General features: G+C 37.7%; 1 protein-coding gene across 1 annotated transcript in view; it reads right to left on the bottom strand.

The window, feature by feature from the left end:
• LOC132119590 (protein diaphanous homolog 3-like) overlaps positions 1–25,646 on the bottom strand; it is a 312,651-nt gene that overhangs the window by 18,973 nt on the left and 268,032 nt on the right. The window lies entirely within an intron of this gene.

Genomic DNA, 25,646 nt, shown 5'->3' with positions numbered 1-25,646 from the left:
GATTCATGAAAGTACTGGTGTAAAGTAAAAGTGTGTTCATTTACACGTCCAGAGGTCGCTTTGTACACATTTTGCTGCAAAGCAACAGAGTTTTCGTACCTCACAGCATCACAGCGAGCTGCACAGCCCCCTGCAGAGCCCTACCTGCAATTACCAGCTCACTAACACATTCTGAAAGACTTGCACAAACAAAAGACAACACTAGCAAGTAAACAAATGTGCCCTCCGAGCAGTCTATGGCAATCGTTTCTCTATATTTATCTATATCAGAAACAGACAGATTTGCAAGATAATCGCAATAGTACAGTACATTGTGTAAGAGTGACTTACCACTCCTTGGTGGAAGTTACTGTGTGATGTGTAAGAGGGAACCGATTTGTTTGCTTGCAGTTATTAGTGTTTCTATTTGAGTAATTACATGTTTTTGTGTTTGTGTTTTACAGTGTTAAATCTCACGCCGAGTGTGAATATTTTGCCGTGATAAAATGAAACTGAAATTCTGGTGAGACATAATATATTTAACCAATTGTTGCAGATATTATATTATATTATTTAGATTTTTTGCAATATAACCCTTTTACCTGGGAAGAACTTAAAAATATTCACTTAACACGAAATAAAAGTACACAGCGTAAAAGTATGTATTACAGTGCTGGTGTTTCATGCTGCAGGGTAAATGTGTGACTGTGTAAGTGTTACAGTGTGTTTTAGAAGCAAGAATGATTTGCTCAGCACTTACGAGGTGTTGAAGTGAGAACTGGGTTTAAAAATCACAAAATAACATTGAGGTTTCAAGCTTCTGTTCCAAACTCTACCAATGTTGTTTATGCCACAAACCCCTACTATCCCACCCAAACACACACAAACACCCCCTAAACAACCTCCCTTTTTCATCAAAATCTCAGAGATAGAATTTAATTCTCTAATAGAATTAGAAAGGAGCAGAAAGTATGACACACATACACACACTCCTGTGAGCCCACTGCTATGGAAAGGCTTCCAAATATCTAAAATGGCTGCAAGTACAAGAGGAGGAGGAGAATAATGGGACAAAGAGAGGAGCCAATTAATCTGAATGTTCACGGAGGTCAATTGGCCTCAGTGCCTTCATCAGTAGATGAGGATATTCTGCATGGAGCAGACCACCGCATCCCATGGGGGGGACTGAGGTCTGAGAAGGCCTCATGATTATTAGCGTAATTAATAATAATTAATAATCCCTTACATTTATATAGCACTTTTCTAGGCACTCAAAGAGCTTTACATAGTCAGGGTGTATTTCCTCATCCACCACCAGTTTGCAGCATCCTGGATGATGCGACGGCAGCCATATTGCGCCAGAACGCCCACCACACACCAGCTTACTGGTGGAGAGGAGACAGCGTGATGGAGCCAATCAGTGGATATGGGGATTGTCAGGAGGCCACGATGGTCATAGGCCAATGGGCAAATTTAGCCAGGATGCCGAAGTCACACCTTTACTGTTTTCCTTAATTAAGTTTGTATGGTCATTACAGAGGGTCCAGATGAATGCTAGCCATTTTAAATTAAAATCCTATGTGGGGTGGAATACTAATTGTACCCACAGCCACATTTAAACATCCTCTTTAATGAGAGAGAGAAGGAATGAGAGGATCAGACAAAGACAGGTGTGTTTCAACACCTCGAGTAGAGAAAGTATTTAATTCCTAGATAGAAATTGCAACAAAGCTTGGTGTAGACGACCCAGAATTATGCAAAAAGCGACAAGTTTTCCAAAGCCATGAAAAGAATGAAAGGAAAGAGTAAAGATATAAGGTAGCAAGTACCCAAATACATCCGTTTCAAATATATGTTACATCATACTGCTGCTGTTGTTCTTTAAATAAGTGAATTTAAAGGGTATACAGTAAATAAAATGTCAAACAAATATACAATAATAAACCTTTGTTTTGATCAAAAGTCATGACACTACATAAAATATAAAAAGGTGTAACAATTTATCCAGTTTAATAAAAAAAAAAAATAGCACTAATAAAGTAAAAAAAAAAAAAACTGACTGGGGGTTTTCACATGCTCCAATGCAGATGAACTCTAGAATTGCAGGTCCGAAGCCCTTGAAGCTGTAAGAAGCTTATGGTTCTCAACAGATATGTTTTTTTCTCTACAAAGGCTGATCAATAAAGTTGATCAATAATTCAAAGATAGCAAGAAAGTCAGAGTCAGAGTGTTGACAAAACTGGCACTGTGATTTCTGTTTTGGAGAAGTGAAACACATTAGGGGAAAATATTTTTTTTAGCTTTGCAAAATCTGCAAACTCTATCAGGAAAGAATTGCAACAATATCGATCACTTTTTAATTTTATTATTATTATTATTATTTTCTTTTTGAAAAGCTAGCATACAGCAACAGGTAGTTAAAACACATTAGAACAAGTGTAGAATTTCTACAGGTTTTTTTCTTTCCATCTCCCTTGACTGTGGGGCACTCGTAAACCACACAGCTTGGGTTTGGAGCACAAGCGCAATAACGAGCCATGACAACCCTCCGCATGAGGTTTAGTCTGAGATTTGGATTTCTGTCTGTCACCACTGTGTGTGAACTCTCTGCTGTTAGGACCGCCTCTGTCATCCACAGCACAGAGAGATGGAGGGAGTCAGAGAGAGAAAGAGATTGACAGACAAAGACAGAGAGAAAGCTATACATTAATGTGATAGAATCCGCTTTTTATTTGCTCTCTGTTGCTGGTCTGTCGGTGGGAGTCCGCTTAAGCCACAGAGAAGAACGCGCTGCCTCATACGTATCGCAAAGAAAAATGGCAAGTGCATGTTGAAATTTACATAAAAATGAATGAAACGTGTTGATTGCAGCATTACATGTACAGTAGATCTGCACATTGTTCTTTTTACACATTGTTTGTCATGTTGAGTGGGTTTCGACAATTTTTTTTTTTTTTTGCCCCTAAGACCAGGTTAACTGAGACAAAAATTATCTGTATATTCAGCGTGCAGGTGCTCAATGCTAAAACATCTTTAGGAGAGTCCAGAGGTGCTCACAGTGAGACGCCCAATAGTCTGACAGTGACACATCCCAGTCTCCCCTTCCTCTCTCATTTTTCTTCTCCAAGAAGGGTATTTAGAACGACGACCCAGAGGTCTTTTGTCTGTCTGTAAAGTGGCGTAGTCAAGGGGGAAAGAGACTGTTAGCTGTCAGGACTGACAAACGAAAAGGACACACACACACACACACCATCAGTAGCCAGAAAAATAGGCCACACAGAATATCCATGCAAACATGCTTAAAAGAGAGAGTGTGCGAGGGAGAGCTGAGGAGAGTACAAAAGCTGATTTAGATCTGTCCTCTTGCTAATTTTCTTCAGTTAGTCAGCACATCTCTGACTTCACATGAGTACTGAATACTTGGCCTCTGATTAAAATTGACTGGAAGAAGGGGGAAAAACTGCTTTTTGCAACTTTTGAGCGATAGAACAAAACAGAAGGAACAGAAAACATACAAGGCTCCTCCTACGTCTCCTGCTCTAACCAATAGACCATGGCTCCAACATCTAAAGAGCTTTTTGTGACTCACAGGCATCAAGACAACTAAATTTCTCTTTTATTTAATAATAAGTATATTTTAGAGCCTGATCACAATTACGTTCTTTTTTCCCTCTTTCTTTAAAAAAGAAAACAGACATTCAAATATCAGAATAGTGTATTTTATATTTATTGTATTGCATTTATTTTTTCCCCAGAGATTTTCATCACCGCGGTTATCCTTTATCTTGCTCAATGGGGGGTTTGTAAGGCAGTATCTCCTGGAAAGCTGCTTTGGAACATTGCCTTTGTTGTGAAAAGTGCTTTACAAATAAATCTGAATTAAATTAAAAATGTTTCTCTTTGGATTTATACATCCAACAATATGTGTTGCATGGTCTACTTAATACGGAGTAAAAAAAAATTCCAGTTAATATTTTACGAAATTCTTTGATTCATTTGGCTTTAGTATAATGGAATTATAACAGCCAGTATTTGTAGAGAATTTCTGTAGGTTTGTCAGTCTAAGGTGATGGGTACACCGCAGAAGCCCAGTAAAGAAGAGACAGATATGGAGGACAGGAGGAGAGACATTTGTGGAACAGTAGCTGAAAATTAAACCCCTGCAGCTAATAGTAGTTTTTATTACTTTTGGCTAGTGTGCTAATATTAGAATTGCAGTAGAACGCAAGATGTCTTGCTGGTCACTATGAGATAAAAGTCCACATGCAAGAGTGGAAACAAACAAACAAACAAAAAAAGCCCAAAGCTAAAGCATCTCTTTGGTATTAAGCAGATCAGGATGGCCTGTTTGGTAAAAAAAAAAAAATGATGATGAAAAACAGGGGAGTGCCAATGAAGAAAAGATGTTAATGAGATGATTTCAGACCTTCCGGAGAGATCGAAGCATTTCACAAAGCAACAGTCTTATCAATAAAAATGTCTTATCAATGTTAAAATGAGGCATTTTGAAATCAGACATCAGAGAACTTGTCTCTGGCTGTAACAATCTATCTCTTTTCAGCAAATGAGCAATCAGTCCAATAAAGACATGTAGAGCCTGTCAATCCATTACTGAAACTTACACAGTGGGTTCTGAACACTCTCTTCATTGGAGGGAAAGAACGCTACCAAGCTTAACCAGAGAGAAAGTTTAGCTAGAGAAAAAGAGGAGGTACTGCAGAATAACAGAAATGTTAGTATCACCACAAATACTCTCTTCTCTTTTAAACTCCTACTCTTGAACACACAGGCTCATCAAAAAGTACTTGTAGGGGTTAGGGGACTGCTACTCTGGTAATAGATTCAAACTCCACAGGCTCGAACACACACACACACACACACACACACACATGTCATTTGGCAATTTGTCCTCATTGTGGAATGTTGTGCAAAAATCTGAAAATATATATAAAAAATAAATAAATAAAAGTGTTATTTTTTTTTTACAATGCAAGTCTTTGGGGTCCAAAGTTTAATGAACAAAATATAATCTTTTAAAAAATGAAGATTTGGAACGACATGAGGGTGTGTACATTATGACAGTTTTCATTTTGGGTGAACCATCCCTTCAAGTTCACTTCTAGCATAAACACATGAGCGTTTAACTGTAGAAAACACCAACTTGACTTCTCACACTGACTTTTCAGATGCATAAACGTTGAGTGTATCCTCTTATTAATAATTAAGTCAAGTCTCTGAGACTGATGACTGTCTGATGAGGTCACGTCTGAGGAGAAGCATCCGTCTCAAAACACTCGACCTTGTATTCAGTCACTCCACAGCAGATGAACTCACATCATTCCATTCCAAATCAATCATATAAAACACACTCACACACACACACACAACGGCAGCAAGCCAAATGGCCTTACATAGTGCCAGACAGATATTTAGTCTAAGAAGATAATATAGTAAAATAGCACATGGCAAGTAAAGAGACAATGACAGATTTGAGCAGTGCCACATTATGAATATGCTGTTCAAAAGTTTGGAGTCAGTAAGAGTTTTTAATGTTTTTGAAAGTCTCTTTTGGTCACCAGTCTTTTTGTTCAACAAGGCTACATTTATTTAATTATAAAATATAGTAACACCATTTAAACCGTTTTCTATCTATTTTAAAATATCATTTATTTATGTGGTGTCAAAGTTTAAATTTCAACAGTTTTTACTCTAGTCTTCAGTGTCACGTCTTCTGAAAACTGTCTGCTTATGTTGTACATTGTCCAGCTGCGAACAACTTGTCCCACCCTCAAACACTGTAGTTTGTTCATGTGGTAAACATCATGTCGAGAAGATGCTGTAAAAAAGTAAATTCCATCTATTTTAACTTACGAAAGATGAGGCTGAAAAGAATCAGTGATTAGATTATAATTTTTTTACCCCACTGTACAACAGCAGTACAACCCCAATCTTTTTTGTGTTCGCCCCATTTTACTGACGACTGCTTCTCTAATCTCGGGAAGTTCAACACGAGATTCACAAAATGATAGCTCTTGAAAGATGGATCAGTACACAGTTTATTTGGACCAGCTTGCTTCACTGAATCACAACCTGTAAGTAACAGATGTTTATATTTTATATTGAGTATTCAAAATATGGATAAATTGTAATGGGCGGATTTGAAACAAGCTGTACGTAAAAGACCAATCACGAAAGACTGGGCCATCTGACCAATCAGAGCAGAGCAGGCTCATGGAAATGAGGTGTTTAGAGAGACTGAATCTTTGAACTGCTTTGAACGAATCATTTGAGAATTTTTGGAAAATGAGGTGATATTAAATGCACTTTGAGAAAATTAAAGTGTTTTTGACCTTGCGTGCATGTAATCCTATTATAGGAGACTCCCAAATCAATATAAGGAACCTTAAAAATGGCATAATGGGGCACTTTAAAACCTAGAGAACTGCATCACTGAGAGTGAAGAAAAAAAAAACGACATTGTTGTTTGTTTCCTGTGTTTTCTTTCACACTCATAACACTATTTATGGCTGTTAAGTGGAGAAATGTTTTGGGCAGTGCTGTTGAATACAGTTCCCCAGTCCTGATTTAAAATCCCATTAGGCTGTAATTACACTGGGTGAAAGTCCAGATCGGTTTGGAGAGTTTAGGAGTTGCTTTCAAATAGAGATTCATTTTTTATTCTGCTGAACGAGGCTCTTAACAAGGTTTAGATGTACGCCGTATGCGTATTATGCTAATTTTAACATTGACTTCATCAGTCAAATATAAACACGAACCTGCAAATGTTTCACTGGATTATCCACATTACAGCATTTTGCATATGTATATACGAGACAGATACAGACTGTACCCCGGTCTACAGGGGTGCGATGTGACTGACAGGTCTAACATGAGAGGTGACGCTGTACCTGGCAGGGTGAGCAATGGGAATGTTGTCCCCATCACTGTGAGAACACTGGCAAAAAATGTGACACAACATGGATGTCACTAGGAAGGGAGACACCTTGTCAGAAAGATGGCGCAAACCCATTTAAAAAGCCCTGGAATATAATGACACAGAATATTCTGCCGTATTCCTTCTTTCAGGCTGCAGCAGACATTTCGATCTGTCTGTCATCACCGGTGTGAAGGTGTGTATCATACAGATTCTTTTCATAATATCCACAGCAATGGAAATCTTTTCTAAAAGTCCAATAGAAAAACTGTTGTAAAGCATTCAAATGATCTTTATACGAATGTTCAATGCTTTATGAAAATGTGCTTTAAATGTAAGCTAATTTCAGCCTAAAAAAAGAGGCTTGTTACTAAGTTCTGTTATGTGTTTCATATGCAAAAAGGGTGTTTATGCAGAAATCTTAGACACAAATGGCAAAAATGGGAAGTTTTATTCAGAAAAAATTAAAATAAAAATTAGATAAATATGTATTTAATAGAAGCTAATAAAAGTAGATTAATTAAAATAAAACTCTTATTAAAATAACATTATTGAAAAAAAAAAAACTAAAATAAAATAATAAACCTAATCAGAAAATAAATAGAATTCACACCAGAAAAAGAAGAATCAAGGCAAACGCTCCATTATTTCAGCAGTATAAATTGAAAATTACAGAACACTTTCAGTTCCACACTAAGGACTCAACTCGGCAAAACCAGGTCAGAATCTCTGGGTTTTCTGCACACAAAACAGATGGAAACTCTTATGGACATAGCACACCGGGGAAGACAGAAAAACAGAAAAAAGGGAAAGAAAAAAAAATGAGGACGAGACCGCCCTCTCATCACAGTGTAGTAAAAAGAATTGCAGGTGGTCTCCTCTGAGGTACAGATCGAGGGCTACACAACAAATGCATGTGGGTGTAGATTCCCCAGAGGGCGGCTTGGCCATGTTTTTCCCTGAATTGTGAGGGAGACAGTCCTGTGCAGTTGCCATGAGCGATCTTGTCAAGGCAACCATTCAGCAGTGCAGGTATGCAAAGAACAGACAATGTGGTCACCATTATATTAAAGTTCCATAATGGAAGCAGCCAGCCATATTTCTACTCAGCCACTATCCCAAAAGACCTCCAGAAAAGGATTGTAGGTACCAGTGCTGCAAGATATACCGCCACTCAAGAGGTATCAACTTCAAGTCTCCTCGACGCCCTCACCGTCCAAGACGTGCTGCGCCACTGCTTGCTGCTGGCTCATATTGAAAATGAATTACTTTCGGTCACTCTGACGCTCTCACCGGTGGCGATGTGAACACAGTAACTGCACTTTTAAACAAAAAAAGTGCACAATACACTACTTTTGAATGCATTATTAGTTCTGTGCATAATGCGATTAATTGCGATAAAAAATGTTTTATCGTTGCCCAGTTCTAATAAATACACAATAAAAAAATTATGTATTATTCAAAATGTTCATCAGAAATTTGCTATAAAATAAAATACAAGACAAAAGAACTAGTACTAGGCCTGGCTGTTATTAAGCAGACACTTTTCACCCTAAGGCAACTTACATTAATTACATCACACTGAACTGATCTCCCTGAAGCAATCTGAGGTTAACTTTCTTACTCAAGGCCTGCATCCACCCTCCTGGCTATTACAAATCACCTCCTTAAATACATATCTTAAGCTTAGGTTCCACTGGGTGTCTATGGCTGCTGAAAATCCTCAACCTATAACACAGCCAAATTTGTACAAAGGGAATATTTTTTGACAAAGAAGTGATTGCACTGATCAAAAGCTCTTTGATATTCAAATCATCTGGGTCAAGCAAGCGTTCAGTTTCTCATTGCGAGTCTGCAGAGCGTTTGGTGAGACAAAGCACAGTACTTTAAAAGACTGAGGAACATGATGCATGTACAGAATTCATTTGAATGCATTTACATGAAGCTAGAGTTGAACCCGGGTTGAGTTAATGACTTAAGACCACAGATGTGCATTTTTTTTCAAAGTGTTTAACATCTTTGGGCCATACATTGACCCTCTTTTTTTTCTCTGCCCTCTCTCGCTTGCTCTCTGTGTGAGGGTAGTAGTGTGTTTCTAATGAACATAGCTGTCGCTCTGCAGGTTTCTGATTACTGCATAACTGCTTTCAATTAGTGCTGAGCACATTAGCATTGCCAGCATGAGTCACACTGGGTCCAACCCTCCTTCCATTGCTCTATCTCCTCTTCCCCTTACAGTTTTAAGCATTTTAATGGAAGGCCTTAACACCTATGATGAAGGTACATTATGCGTATCCAAGCCAAGTCTAATCTTCAAAATAACTGTGAAAGGTGAAGCGAACTTGAGTCAAGGTACTTTGGTATTAAACTTGGATGCTTAGTAATTACATTTACATTTATCCATTTAGCACATGCTTTTATCCAAATGAAGACTAAGTGATTCATTATAAGGAGGTGGTAACATGAGACAGGCTGCAATACAAAGTTAAGAGAAGTACAGACTAGAATACATAAAACATAATAAAACTAAATGAAAACAGCAATATATAATGTATACAGATTTTCATGATGTTACAAACAAATGCTGTAATTTTGTACTTTCCATTTATCAAAGAATCCTGGGTGGGGAAGTATGTTTCCACAGCAGCACAACTTATTCTGAAGGATCATGTGACGCTCAAAACTGGAGTAATGACAGCTGAAAATTAGAGCTTTGCCATAACAGCAATAAATTACACTGTACATTGAAATAATGTTTCACATTATTACTGTTTTTACGATCAAATAAATGAGCCTCTGTGAACATAAACGACTTCACAATCAAAACAAAGTGTGATTAGCTAAACACAAAAAAGAAGGCAAATCAGAATGCTTTTTTTCTTGAATTTAAATAATTTACATTGGTCATACTTTTTAGATTAGAAAATACAAAAATCCTAATAAATATGGAAAAACACATCCTTGCTTCTTAGCAATTTTTTAAGAATATTTTGTGTATCCATAAAACAAACTCAAATTTACTGTACTTAATCATGTGCCCAACAAAGGCCTGTAACTTTCTGTGAGAGAGAGAGAGAAGCTGCATTTCCACTGTCGGGCCAGTGCGAGCCAGGGCTTAAAACGGGCCAGGCGGGGCTAACAGCCTCGGGCCAGTAGCACAGAGGCCAGAATAGCGCAGGGTTTCCACAGTCAAGCCTGAAGCTCCACTGCCCAGCATTAAAACCCACCTTTTACACACTTCTCAGAACAACGTCATGAAACCCCATCATTTCACCGACAAAGAGAAGTTATCAGAAAACTAAGAAATAAGTCACTGGAACATGTACGATCACACACGAACATGATAAAAGCAGCCATTTGTTTGCATGCTTTGTTAAATATTAAATTTCAAAAGCATCTATGTTTTACTATAGAATAAGTGATACATTGATCATAATGAATTAATTTATCATTTTATTAATTTATAATTCAAACGGTCACATTAACCATGTTTACTATGGTAATGTTAATGCCTAGCGTGCATAGTCTTTTGCATCGCTTATAAATATTTAAACTTATTTTATTAAGTTTTTAATACTGGTGTTATAGCTGTTATCTTTATTTCTTTATCCAAAAAACCCTGGCCGTCGGCACTGAGGAAGCCCCGACGAGGCAGGATCAAGCCCCGGAAGTGACAGTGGAAACGCGACTGGCCCTGGCACGAACTAGCATGCCCGGTTTAAGCTTGAAAGTGGAAACGCGGCTAGTGAGAGTAAGAGAGAGAGAGAGAGAGAGATAAAAAATGGATAAGCTAATTCAGGCTGGCTTGATGACATCGAGCAGAAGTGTACTGACTCTGAGCTTTATAATCACTCCCCAGGAGACTGCACAACACTTACTAGTGACAGAAAGAGTTATGAACACTACCATTCCACATTCACAACCAGTACACAGAGTGTCAGACGTGCAATGGTGGGAGGCAAACATACAAGCGCACACACACACACACACACACACACACACACACACACACACACACAGACCACCACCATCATCATAACCATGTTGATGTATTTACAAGCAACACCAACCAACCACAGGAAAGAGGAAAAACAAACTGCTAAGGCAATCAAATCTGCAGTAGTAAGTGAAGCAGAGTATATACACAGGGCTCCAAACTGCGACTAAAATGGTCGCATTTGCGACCATAAATATTAAAATGCGAGTGAAGTTTTTTCTGAGGTCGCCACTGGCGACTAGGCCTATGTATTTACATGTTATCTCTTAAAAACTTGCATGTAATGCCTTTTTTCCTGATTGTTTTGCATTCACATCTTTTATGTTCGCGCATTGAGAGAATGCGCATCGAAGTTTTAGTGGGAAAAAGAGTTTTAAACAGTCCTCATCTGCCGCGCAGCAGCGCTGACACACACCTGATAAACGCGCGAGAGAGAGAAATTATGGAGACTTGAAGAGAAAGTGCAGAAAAACAGCGTCTATTTCGTTCATAACTTGAACAAACTACAACAGGTAAAGCTGTCATCTGTGTGGATATTGGCAATATCGTTAACAGTTCTTGTTTATAATCATAAGGCTTCTTCTTAACAAGATCTCAGTCCATGCTGTGTTCTGTTAATGCATGAACTTCATTATTTGAAGTGCACTTGCCGTCCAGTAATCGCAAAAAGCTTTGTGCTTTGTTACTTTTTAATTTACAAAGTATCAGCTTTAAAATTATTCCAAATTCATAACAAAATTAAAAAAATAAATACACAGTTTTGGTGCTCTTTAAGGGGCCGTTGCCATATCGTGCCTAAAAACGCGTGGAAAACGCTAGGCGCATCGCTTCCATTATGAGCACGCAAGCATACTGCGCGCCTACATTTGAAATAACGAACTTGAGCGCGCAAAAGACTCGACATGTGAACGGCCCCTAATAATGCGGCAGGCGTGATCGCGAGTAGTGCCTCAGTTCAAGCAGCACGTGAACCTATCATACCTTGCTCTTTACTACTAGAGTACATAATGAACATGAATTAACATCAAACGGTAGGCTACTTCATAAGAGATTCTACAGTACAACACTTTCAACCTGCGGAAAACGTGTAAAGCTTGTAAACATTGCAACGTAATATTAACTTCAGTAACATTTCGGTGTCCATAAGCTCATCAGTCAGCTAGAAAAATAACTATAAAGAGGAGCATTTTGCTATATTTATGAGCTATTGAATTTTTATATTTTTTCTTAACCTGTTGTCTACATGATTCAACTCCTCCTATAAAATTTAATTTTACTAATTAAGAAAAACAGACTGAAAGTGTGAAAGACATGCACTCTTAAAAATAAAGGAGCTTAAAAGGTTCTTTACAGAATAATTTTGGTTCCACAAAGAACCATTCAGTCAAAGGCTCTTTGAAGAACAATCTCTTTCTGACCTTTTCATAATCTGTTATTGTCTTCAAATGTTAAAGGTTCTTTATGAAACCATTTAGACAGGAAAAAAGGTTCTTCTATGGTAACACGAAGCACCTTTATTTTTAAGAGAGTATGACAACATTTACAGGATGCATTGAGGAGGACCCCAAACTATACTCAGGGGCCAAGTGATGCTTATGGTCCATGATATTGGTACAGATTTTGTGTAATAAACAACGCATGACTGTATGTTTCAAGTTGGAAAAGACATTTAGCTCCCACTTTAAGTGAACCTTCATTCCCAGGTCATCAACAAGATGGATTAAAATGCTGATAAAGTCAAGAAAAGATGAGACATAAACACGTCAGTATGATTAAAAAGTTAAAATGTAAAATAAATAATTTAAATAAAACGCATAAAACATTTTTATTCTGTGGCACCTAAAAAAATCATTTGGCACCTAAGTTTTTTTTCTTATAGGAGCCAATGGCTCCTTACTCGATTTTTTTGTTTGGAGCCCTGATACACATATGCACAGCTGGAGACATTTACACATCCTATAAACAGTGAAGTGGGTCTTTTCTCATATCCCTGACTTCATGCAGTTCTTTGTAACCAGATACATTATATAGAAAACAAAGACTAATTCAATAAACAAAGGTACTTCCGGTACTAAAAATAAAATTAGAGACAATTCCATAATTTATTATTATTATTATTTTTGTTATAATGATTCAAACTAACGGTCTCAGAGGTTTGGGAGTCCTTTTAACAAATTCAAAAGAGTCATTTGTCTATCAATCATACTGAAGTGGTAGCTTGAACATAGTCCAGCCATCAAAAACAACATAAGTTTGTGTTTGCTAGCCAGAAAGCCTATCATGAGCAAAGGGAAGATGAGATTTTTATTTTATTTTTTTTCAATCTCAGAGGAGAAAGAGAGATGGTGGGTGTGGAAATGTCCTTTTCACTGAGGTAAACCTCAGACCAAGAGAGGAGCACTAAGGCCCTTACAGTACACTCCAATCCCAATACGATTACAGTAAAAATTGAGAAATGGAAAAAGAGATGGTCAGATAAAAGGTAAAAAAGGGTTCAGATCATCACAAACAGATTTTTTTTTCAGGTGGATGATGAATGCCTTGAGTAGATGGGTGTATGAATAGAAGGATCAATAAAAGAAAGGGAAAGTGCATTGCATAGGATAAAGAGGCACATAAACCAAGTTTTGTTCTTTGCAAACAACAAGACAATGTGGCTGGGTTCCCATTAATATAATTTTAGTATTCATTTGGTTTCATGCAAGTATTTTTGTATTAAGAGTGCTGTTCCTCTGGGAGGTTTCCGGTAGCACTAAATTAGCCAGTACAATTAAGAACTGTGTGCTGAGAGTCAAGGGAGAGATTTCAGCTCCCTCGTTGCACACAGAGTCTTAAGCACGAGGGCCTGACCCCACTACATGCTCCATTCACTAAACATGGTAAGCCTCTCATTAACCAACCACAGTGGGGCCTCTGTCACACAAACACTCACCACAGAATAATCAAACTGAAAACTATTAAGAATCAAATGCAAGGCAGATTAAATTTATTTTAAAACTGAATGAAACAATGACAAACAGGCGAGTCAGTCATGGACTGAAGCAAATGTTTACACTGTTAAAGGATTGAGTTCATTCTTCATTCTTCAATGGGACATTTACTGACGGAAACACAACAAGGGCAGCCAATTAATCTGCCTTTGATTAGTTTATAATAAGAGTTCACTGCCATCTCCAGTCTGGGTCACTTGTTTTCTTTGGTGGCCTGATCACAAATTAGTAGCTAGGGAAGTTTGTCTCCTTTCAGGTCTATGAAAAATACAAAATTTCCCAATTAGAAGTTGCAATTGTTGACTCAAAATATCTCAACTGTACACAAAGATAGATTGTGCGAGTCGGGAATCTTGGGAACTGAGAATGTCTACTACTGTTCAAAAGTTTAGGAATGGTACAATTTGTGTTTTTGAGTGTTTTTGAAAAATGTCTCATTGCAAAACAAGGCTTCATTTATTTGAAAAAAATAAATAAAAATAAAAAAAAATAAAATTCCAGTAAAACAGTTATACTGTAAAAATTTTAAATAACTTTTCTATTTGAATATATTTAAAATGTTAATTTTATTACTGTGATGACAAAGCTGAATTTTCAGCAGCCATTACTCCAGTCTTTGCTGTCACATGCGCCTATGGAAATTATTCTAATGTTAATTTGGTGCTAAATAAAATTTATTTATGTTATTAATGTTAAAAAACGTTTTTCTGCCTAATATTTTTGTGGAAAATGTGTTAAATTTTTTCTGGATGTTTGATGACTAGAAGTTTCAAAAGAACAACATGTATTGAAAGAAAAACAATGTCTTCACTATCACTTTTGATCAACTGAATGGATCCTTGTTTTTTTTTTAGGTACTGACCGTAAACTTTTGAACAGTGTGGGCTGAAAACTTTGAATTTGCCTATCCAAAAATTGAAATTGATACAATTAAATCCATTTCTTCTTATGGCAGATAAACCATAAATAACCCATATTAAAAATCTGTATTATTTTGGTTATGTACATTAAAAATTAAACACAGACTTAATACAGGCTACAATTGTTTTATATTCTACAAGTGAATTTAAGAAATTACAACATTATTATGCTCCGTATAAAGTAGACTGATGTGAATATTCAGTTTGAATATTCATTTTGAGATTTACTAAAGATTACATTTAACAAGGTTGTTACTAAATTATCAGTGAAGTTTTGAAGTGAGTAATAGGTGTGTAGCAATGCTAATCTACTAGTAAAAATAAGACAAAATGGTATTGGTTAAATATCGCTCAATACCATCAAGTTCAAATTAATCTCTAATATCAGCCCAGTATTATACGCATATGTGCGACTCTGGACCACAAAACCAGTGAAAAAGTTTTATTAGGATCAGACAATATTTGTCCAAGATACAACTATCTTAAAATCAAGAAGCTGAGGCTGCAAAAAAATAAAAAAAATAAAAAAATAAATTCTAAATATTGAGAAAATCGCCTTTAATGTTGTCGAAATGAAGTCCTTAGCAATGCATATTACCAATCAAAAACATTTATATATTTACGCTAGGAAATTTACAAAATATCTTCATGGAACATGATCTTTACTTAATATCCTAATGATTTTTGGAATAAAAAAAAAGTAGCTATTGCTACAAATATACCCCAGCGACTTAAGACTGGGTTTGTGGTCCAGGGTCACATATAGCATACAATTACTTAAAACGAAAGTGATCCTCAAATTCTTAAAACCATAAGAACCGAGAAAGACCAGAAAAACCAAGAAAACAACGAACACTGAGAATCTGAAAACCACTCGATGAATGGGATAGATCATGCAAAAAAAACAATTCTGTCATCTTGTATGAACTTAATTTACCCATACAATGAAACTCAATGTGGTCCATTCTTGTTTCATACTAACACCCTCTCACACACAATAAGAATAACACTGTCTTACTGATAAAAAGGCATTACATAACCATGGATGAAACACTCTTCTGCACTATTTCTCTTACAGAAAAGAAAGGTGAGAGTAGAGACTGGCACAATAACCTGTTCATTTGTCTGCATGCTGATGAATCCTGCTTCCCACTGCAACACCACTGGCAGTGACAGCTGACCTTTGGCATGGACAGTGATTTACCCTTTGGCATGGCAGTGTGGGACAGACATTGAGCCCATGGCCCCTTTGATCATGTCGGTGTCAGTGGGGTCACCGTGGACACTGAACCCTCACCCTCGACCAGAGAACAGGTGTTTGCGATGCTTCAGAAGGAATTGGAAACACGCCGACAGTATAATAATATCTGAGCGGAGCAGGAATGACAGTGTAACCTGTGAGACGGTGTAACTGACAGGGCTGTTGATGTAGTTGGCAGCAACAAACCAGGTTTCTCCCAAAGGAGCCGTCACCACGTTTAGCCAAATATATCAGAATGACATTACCGATCCACAAAACACCTGCTTGGCCGAGTCCCTACAGAGGAACCAAACGCTTTTGCGGTCTTCATTTCTAATGTACATACAAACACTCACCTTGCGCCACACACTTATCAAACAAAAAAACAATTCCACCTAATTCCCAGATGGTCCGCCTACTCCCTCCCATTTTCTTAGCTACTGTCAACAGCCCATTGCCTCTGAGAATCCATGTCACTTCCTGTTTGTCTCAGCATCTCTATACCGACCGCTGGGGCTCCTGGCGGGGAAGTGGGAAGGAGCCATCAGAGTCATAACATATCTCCACGGAAACGCGAGGTGATTGATGGTTGAACCTGCTTACCTTGGGTAGCTGACTGACAGCGACAGAGCAGGAGAGGCTTTTACTGACATTTGTCATAAATCAGCTACAATTTCATCAGAGAGAAAGAAAACGAGAGATAAAGGGGCCTGTCATCCGAGCCATCTGTTATCACTCTACACTTCACATTTCTCTCTCCATCCTGCTCCTCTTCCTCGACTCAAAATTACGCATACAAGGGAAATGCACTGATGTGTTCACTGGCAGATGTTGCGCTGATGTTGCATGGGTCATGATTCTACCGTTTCCTCCTTTAAAGTGAACAAGAAGTCAAAATTGACCCTATTTATTTATTAATAGACATTCATTGTCATTTTGTCCACAATTTAACAAAGACCATAAATGTTTGTCTTTTGATATCTTTATTGAAATGACACACACATACATATATATATATATATATATATATAAAACCCTTCATTACACAAAGATTCATTAAATTGATAAAAAAATTACAGTAAACACAATTTTACAAAAGCTTTTTATACAACATAAATTTAAAATGTAAGGGTTAAAATTTAAATGTAAAAAATTAGGGCTGTCAAAACAATCAATTGCGATTAATCACATCTAAATAAAAGTTTTCACATAATGTGTGTACTGTGTATATTTATATTTATATATAAATACACAATGTGTATATATTTAAGAAATATTTATGTATGTGTGTGTGTGTGTGTGTGTATACAGTACAGACCAAAAGTTTGGACACACCTTCTCATTCAAAGAGTTTTCTTTATTTTCATGACTATGAAAATTGTAGAGTCACACTGAAGGCATCAAAACTATGAATTAACACATGTGGAATTATATACATAACAAAAAAGTGTGAAACAACTGAAAATATGTCATATTCTAGGTTCTTCAAAGTAGCCACCTTTTGCTTTGATTACTGCTTTGCACACTCTTGGCATTCTCTTGATGAGCTTCAAGAGGTAGTCACCTGAAATTGTCTTCCAACAGTCTTGAAGGAGTTCTCAGAGAGATGCTTAGCCCTTGTTGGCCCTTTTGCCTTCCGTCTGCGGTCCAGCTCACCCCTAAACCATCTCGATTGGGTTCAGGTCCGGTGACTGTGGAGGTCAGGTCATCTGGCGCAGCACCCCATCACTCTCCTTCTTGGTCAAATAGCCCTTGATGCCTTCAGTGTGACTCTACAATTTTCATAGTCATGAAAATAAAGAAAACTCTTTGAATGAGAAGGTGTGTCCAAACTTTTGGTCTGTACTGTATATATATATATATATATATATATATATATGTATATATAAACAGTACACACACGTGTAAACAAACTTTTATTTAAGATATGATTAATCACGTGTAACGTTTGATCAGGCTTTAGGCATTGGAAACTTTCCCTCCTCCCTTGTTATAACCAAATAACAGATGCATGTCTAATGCCGCGTTTCCACCGAAATTACCCGAAACATTTGTACCAGGAACTTTTTTTCCCAGGAACTTTTTTCCCCCCAGACCTGTTGCTTTCTGCGTTTCCACTGCGGTGTAAAGTACCGGGAAGATTAGGCAAATAGACTGGTGATGTAGGTCTGCGCGCGTTTCTCAATACAAAGTATGCTGATTTTGGACGTGCATCCTCGGTAGTTCAGACTTTGTTCATTCGACTCGGGAGTGTGATGTCCGCGACGACTCAGGTCAAGTAATTCTGCAAGCAGCAGCGTACTTGATAACTTCAGTCAGCTGACCATGGCTACTGCAATTTTTCTCTCTGTATATTTACAATAAAACGAAATAGGATATCAAATACCACTGCCTCCTTTCGTTTTCATTTAAACATAATGAATGAGCTGCAGAAATGTACTTAGTTCAGGGATACGTGTATATATACAGCCATTACAATGAAACAAAATATTATATAAATTTGCCTTTTTTATTTTCATTTTAACATATAGATAAATTGAATACAGACCAAAGATAACCTGTTAGATTTACCCAAAATGAATTATATTTTATTTTAACCACTAAAGAGACATCAGAACCAGCGGCACACATCAGAAGGTCTAGCCGAGGTGAGGCTGCTCTCGGCGGATACGAAACACATTTTAAAAATAGGCGCTGTCTTGATAAATAAACCACAGATTTGAGTTTTAAACAACTACATTCTCGCCTGAAATACTTTTAAAATTACATTTCATGACACAATAACAGTAATATTTTGAAAATGATCCGAATAAATGGTGGTTAACCCAAACAATGCTGCGTGAACTCAGCTCGCTTTTGGCTACTGCAATTTTCCTCTCTGTAGATTTACAATAAAACGAAATAGGATATCAAATACCACTGCCTCCTTTCGTTTTCATTCAAACATAATAACAGCTGCAGAAATGTAGTTCAGGGATATGTGTATATACTGCCATTACCATGAAACGAAATATTATATAAATTTGGCTTTTTTATTTTCATTTTAACATATAAACTGAATACAGACCAAAGATAACCTGTTAGATTTACTCAAAACGAATTATGTTTTATGTTTAACCACTACAGAGACATCAAAGCCAGCGACACACATCAGAAGGTCTAGCCGAGGTGAGGCTGCTCTCGGCGGATACATGAGGACTGAGCTCCCGCTGATCGCATGGAGCTGACCGTCTCCGAGATCAGCGAAACACATTTTTAAATAGGCTCTGTCTTTTTAAATAAACCACAGATTTGAGTTTTAAACAACTACATTCTCGCCTGAAATACTTTTAAAATTAGATTTCATGACACAATAACAGTAATATTTTGAAAATGATCCGAATAAATGGTGGTTAACCCAAACAATGCTGCGTGAACTCAGCTCGCTTTTGGCTACTGCAATTTTCCTCTCTGTAGATTTACAATAAAACGAAATAGGATATCAAATACCACTGCCTCCTTTCGTTTTCATTCAAACATAATAACAGCTGCAGAAATGTAGTTCAGGGATATGTGTATATACTGCCATTACCATGAAACGAAATATTATATAAATTTGGCTTTTTTATTTTCATTTTAACATATAAACTGAATACAGACCAAAGATAACCTGTTAGATTTACTCAAAACGAATTATGTTTTATGTTTAACCACTACAGAGACATCAAAGCCAGCGACACACATCAGAAGGTCTAGCCGAGGTGAGGCTGCTCTCGGCGGATACATGAGGACTGAGCTCCCGCTGATCGCATGGAGCTGACCGTCTCCGAGATCAGCGAAACACATTTTTAAATAGGCTCTGTCTTTTTAAATAAACCACAGATTTGAGTTTTAAACAACTACATTCTCGCCTGAAATACTTTTAAAATTAGATTTCATGACACAATAACAGTAATATTTTGAAAATGATCCGAATAAATGGTGGTTGAACCTAAACAATGCTGCGTGAACTCAACCAATCAGGATGTTCAGCGTCCAAGTCCCGCCCCCAAAAGTTCCGGAACTTTGAAAAAGCACCACCTCGCCACCAGGGACTTTCTGAGGGGCATTTTTTTTACCCAGAACTTTATTAAGTTCCTGGTTCCTGCGGTGGAAACACACCAAGTACCAGGCCAAAGTCCTTAGTTCCTGGGTAAAGTTCCTGCGGTGGAAACGCGGCATAAACGTCCACCTCTAGTTCAAAGGGTTTCATCACCTCTGCTATCTTCTTAACCGATGCTAGCAAGACCAGTCGTCTGCTTTCTCTTTGAGCTTCAAAGAGATTCCAGGGGGGAAGGAACGATGTCCTCATACCCACGGCCCAGACACACTCAAAAGCCACAAAACACATAGGAAAGGACAGGACACTGGCGCCATTTTATCCACAATCAAACCCAAATGTATATGGTGTATTCCTGTGTTGTATGCATGTTCCTATGTTATAGTAGCCAAGCTATAACTCTGTAATAATGTAGTAAAGCTCCAAATACTTGGATTTGGATTTATGAATGTATCACTACCATAATGTTTTCCAAACCCTAACATGTTATGTATCAAAATGTCTTCTGATTCCCAGACCAATGATTTATAGTGTGCCACCATAACTTACACCATACTCTTTTTACTATACTTGACTTAACATTGGACAGATCCTCCAGACCACCATAAACCATGCAAATAAGGTGTCACATGAGACAAAGTATCCTCTTCCCGCTCAAACTTCACACCTCTTAATTCCACCAAAGATGGGTGTGACTGGGAAACCATTAAAAGTTCTTAACCCAAACCAATCATTGTTCATATCTATTGAGACAAGACTCTCATCCTCTCAAGTCTGACCATCTGGCAGTTTTATCTTCAAGTAACTTTTTTGATTCGCTCTGGACCCACTTTTCTCCAGAGGAACCCGCCGAAAGCGTCCAGCTCACTCCTAACAAACTCATCAAGAACCTCTGTGTCTTCCTGCATCCGGAATCTTGTCCAGGAAAGCCAAATGCAAGTAACCGTTTCCAACTATTTAGATGCGAGCCTAAGTTTGGGCCCCTTTTTAAGGCGATTTTGATTCTCTGATGATTCTCATTAGGTTGTGGTTAATGGAGGTTGAATACTGCCATTCTTTTGTCTTTCTTTACTTCCCTTTTCGCTGTTTGCTTAGTTTAGTTGTATGTTAGCAGTAGTTTCATTTATTAAATTCCTTATATACACAAGCGATTGTCTGTGTGTGCTCCTCACAATAGGGCTTGGGCGCCGCGTTGCATTCTGGGACGTGGTGGCCATGTTGATGGCCTCGCGAATGTAAACAAAGGAAGTCGAACGAGAAGAAGCAGAGTTGGGAGAAAGAAAAAAAGTTGTTAAAATCGCGAAAAGGATGTGGCATTTACAGGTATACGCTAAATAGGGATGTCAGGGACCGGTATGTGGACAAAATCGCCACTATTAACGGTTTGGATCCACATGAAATTCCCAACAAAGAGTGGAGCACCGAAGACAACTTGCTGCCGCACTTTTACATTACAGATATCTTTGGCTACCTTGTTTGTTTTGTGAGCGCCTACACTTCAGAACAGCCAGCAAAGCCGGCAAACAGTGGGAATACAGTAATCCTGACAAAGGTAAGCTGCGCTCCACCTAGCTGCTAGTTTAGTAACTGGTAGTGCTAACAACCATTCACACATGTACTTTAAATTATGTGGTTTTTTTTTTGGGATTCTCACGTATTTGAGCTCTTTTCCAGCTGTCTTCCCGTTTTAGTATTTTCTTGTAAAATATCCCGTGAGCCCTTCCATCCGACCTGTCAGTCTCTGTACTGTTGTCCTGTTGCTACCCCCTTGCCCTTCCAGCGAAACAGAGGTTTTCAAAGCATCATTTTGCTTACTTGAAAGCAACCTTAGCGTGATGTTGGCCTTTTTAAGATAACAGCGTTGTTGTTGTTGTTGTGAGAGCACGATTTCACACCAATCTGTAAGCAAAGTCACGTTAGACCTAGCTTCACAACTTGCTTAGTTAATGGAGCAGTTTTGTAGTACGACTTTTTGCTGTCAGCAGAGGGATAGCAACAGAAAGATGAATGTTGAAATTGTCCCGTATTTTGGATGAGTAACATGGGAAATTTCTCTTATTTTCAGTGTTCAATGTTGACTTAAGCTATATAAATTAATCTGAGTAGCAGTAAAGGAGGCCATCAACATGCATTATACATAAAGTAATGACGTCACGACGCCCAAGCCCTATTCAAAATCCCTGAAGGTTGATCTTGTTACATGCTAAGTTACTGCTAGTAATGTATAAAGTAGGAAAGCTGTTCTTTCTTGGCCAGGAAGATAATCTTTCCTAGCATTGATAAATGATTATACTGTCTCAGTGAACGAAAAGTTTAAATAACTGTAATTTTGATTCTGCTACAGTTAATTCTGAAATCAATGTATTTATAATTAATTATAGTTTGTTAATGATAAATATTTCCCCTTTTAAGCTAATCTGCTTCACATGATTGATCATTTTGACAGCCCGAAAAATAATACATTAAAATGTATTTTAAATGGTTATTTCATAACATTACAGCTTTACTATGCATCTTTAATCAAATAAAATGCAGTCTTGGTGAACATTAATAAAAACTGTGAAAATAAAAATCTTACTGGCTCCAAATGACTGAAAAATAGTGTGCGTGTACATATACACACATATTTTGAGCAATGTTGAGATGTTTTGTCCATAAATTATTTTTACTGTTTTGTACAGGTTTGGAACAACATGAGGTTGAGTGAAGGACAAATTTCTTTCTTTTACCTCGCATTAGAAAAGTAAGTTTCACTTTGAATTTAAAACAAAAAGAAATAAGAACAAAGCTCAAATTTGTGTCCTGTTCACATCTTCTCGCTAATGAAGAGATTTTGCAGGCTGCTTTGGCCTAACCATTTCTGACAGCCTGATAAATTACATTATTTTTTCAGGAAACCTTCAACTCATCTAGTAAGCTATTTTCTAAGGCACTTAGGTGAAGATCACAGTCATGTGTCTGACCTTTTAGGCACCCTGTCTCTCCTGTGGCTATGAAGAGAGCAGCTGTAGAGTAAAGGACAAATCCCTCTCTACAGATATGCAGAACTAATCAGCTGCTCCCTGAAAGAGTGTCAAACAGCAACAGCAGGCACAAAACGCAATGGAATGGTGAGAGAGAGGGACAGATATAAGGGTAAAAAAAATCCCAACAAATTCTGGCTTACTCGCAGTGTGTAGCCGGAGAAAGCACCAGGCCAAAAACCAAGCAGCATCCATCACTCCTGTCTGTCTGTTCCCCTCAGCCACACACACACCTGGCTAAGCAACATCTGTATAAACACATCTGCTGCTACCCAGAACTCTTTCTTGAGCTTGTATCTGTATCAAAGCTTGCACAGATGGGGTTGTCATACATGCACAAAATGCTGTGAAATATCGTGACTCTAGTCATGGCACTGCATGCAAGCACTTCAGCTTTGACTATAATACGTATTCATAGGCAGGTATTATTAAAGTTGTTGTCCTGGTTTTCCAGCTAAAACAGTAAAAATATATTAATAAAATTAATAATATATATATATATATAGAAAAAAAAACATTTTTATGAAATCAAATAAAACAAATATTACTTGAAACATTTAATCTCGTTTCAGCTAGTTGCAACAACTTTTCTAATTTCTAACTTAAGACTGAAATCTAAATAATTCAAACCTAATACGTAACATTTAAAATGAACAAAAATTTATTAAAAATAATGGAAAAAACAACAATTAGTGTATAAATAATACTAGGTATGCATATATGTGCATATAATATTGCTATTTCTATTAGTCTACTAGTACTACTACTAATAATTATAATTGATTACACTACATTGCGTATTTTAGCTGGAACACTTTAGTGACCAATCAGCATCCAGAGAAGGAACTATCCGTTTAATAAAGCATGCTGGGGTTCAGATTAGATCTGATATGAACAGACAGGCTGTATACAAGAACAAAATGAGGTGTGTTTGCAGTTATATACATTGAATTTCACTTACTGATATAAAAGACTACAGATCCACATGACCTAAAATAAGCATCTATAAACGTGTATGTTACGAAAAGAAAAGGCACTGTAATTGTATTGCTTGTCTTGACATCTTTAAATCAGTTTGTCATTGACCGCCACACAGCGTGAGCTCCTTTCTGTTCAAAGCCAGTTTACAACAGCTGTTTTGTTGTTGCCTACTAATCTCTCCTCGCATCTTTAAAAGAAACATTACACCCGCAAAATAGATGTCAGTGGTTTTTCCTCCAGTGCGATTTCCTTCACAGGAATTAAGAGGATTAGAGGTACTACATTTACTGCTAATAAAAGTAAAGGAAAAAGGCGGCAGGAAATAGATAGAAAGACAAGAGGGGTGAACTCATCCAAACTGTCAACATGTAAAATGGAATATGCACTTGAAAATGGTGGTGTTGATTTTGTGCCTTTGATAATTCTGGCGTGCAGGTCTGCGAAAGAAGTGATCAGAGACACTGCAGTCTTCCTGATCTATTTTATACACTTCTCATCTTTCCCTCCAACTGCTCAAGATGGGTAATTATCTTTTAAAAATTAGACACTGGGTTGGGATGATTTTCTCCTGGTTTCCATCCCTGTGTGTGTGAAGATTTCAGTGTGGAGCCCACACATCAGAAATAAAAGTGCTTCTGAAAGATGTCCAGATCTTATGAGGAATTAACAACGAAGAATATTAACATGCAAAAAAGCATACCTATGGAACCGTCAGACTGTGAACAAATGATCAATCAATTCGATTGCCTGAAAGCAGAGCTACCTAAGCAAATTCTTGCCAAATGTCAGCAAGATATCAATACAAATTCAACAGCAAACATTGGCTTTTAATCAGCACAAATATGCACACAAACACACCGGAATGCATGCAAATGTCGGCACACTGTAGGGACAGGCCTAATTGCATGATGCTCTGATAAATCATGTTTTCACCTCCCATCTGACAAGGATGGATAGTTTACACGTGTCCTTCTCTTCCTCTAATGCTATTGCTCCATCTCTCTCCCTCCTCTCAGTATTGTTCCTCCCTTGTTACAGTGCCAGTGGCTGCGGGATTCGGAGGATTAGCCACGAGAACGCCTGTTGTCCTCATCCCACCCCCCTGCCTCATTCTCTATCCTCTCATTTTCCCTGAACAAAAGCGGATTTAAGCCATTAAAGGTGTGATAATCCTGAGAAGATGGGATGAGGTAGAAATGGATGAGAGATGCACAGAGAGAGAGAGAGAGAGAGAGAGATGCACAGAGAGAGAGAGAGAGAGAGAGAGAGAGAGAGAGAGAGAAAGAGAGAGAGAGAGAGAGAGAGAGAGAGAGAGAGAGAGAGAGAGAGAGAGAGAGAGAAAGAGAGAGAGAGATTCCAGCTGTGATTCCAGGTTCTAAAATCACAAGTGAGGGGCCTGATTAGAATTCAAACTACAGCGAAGGTCAACCAATCACCAGGCCCACACAGAAACTTGCATCTAAATAATCTATGAATATTGTATGAAGATTATACTTAATTAATT

Source organism: Carassius carassius, chromosome 38 (genome assembly GCF_963082965.1).
Source record: "Carassius carassius chromosome 38, fCarCar2.1, whole genome shotgun sequence".
In the NCBI taxonomy this organism is placed as follows: domain Eukaryota; kingdom Metazoa; phylum Chordata; class Actinopteri; order Cypriniformes; family Cyprinidae; genus Carassius; species Carassius carassius.
Note: the sequence above shows the minus strand (reverse complement) of the source record. Positions and strands in the feature narration are given on the sequence as shown.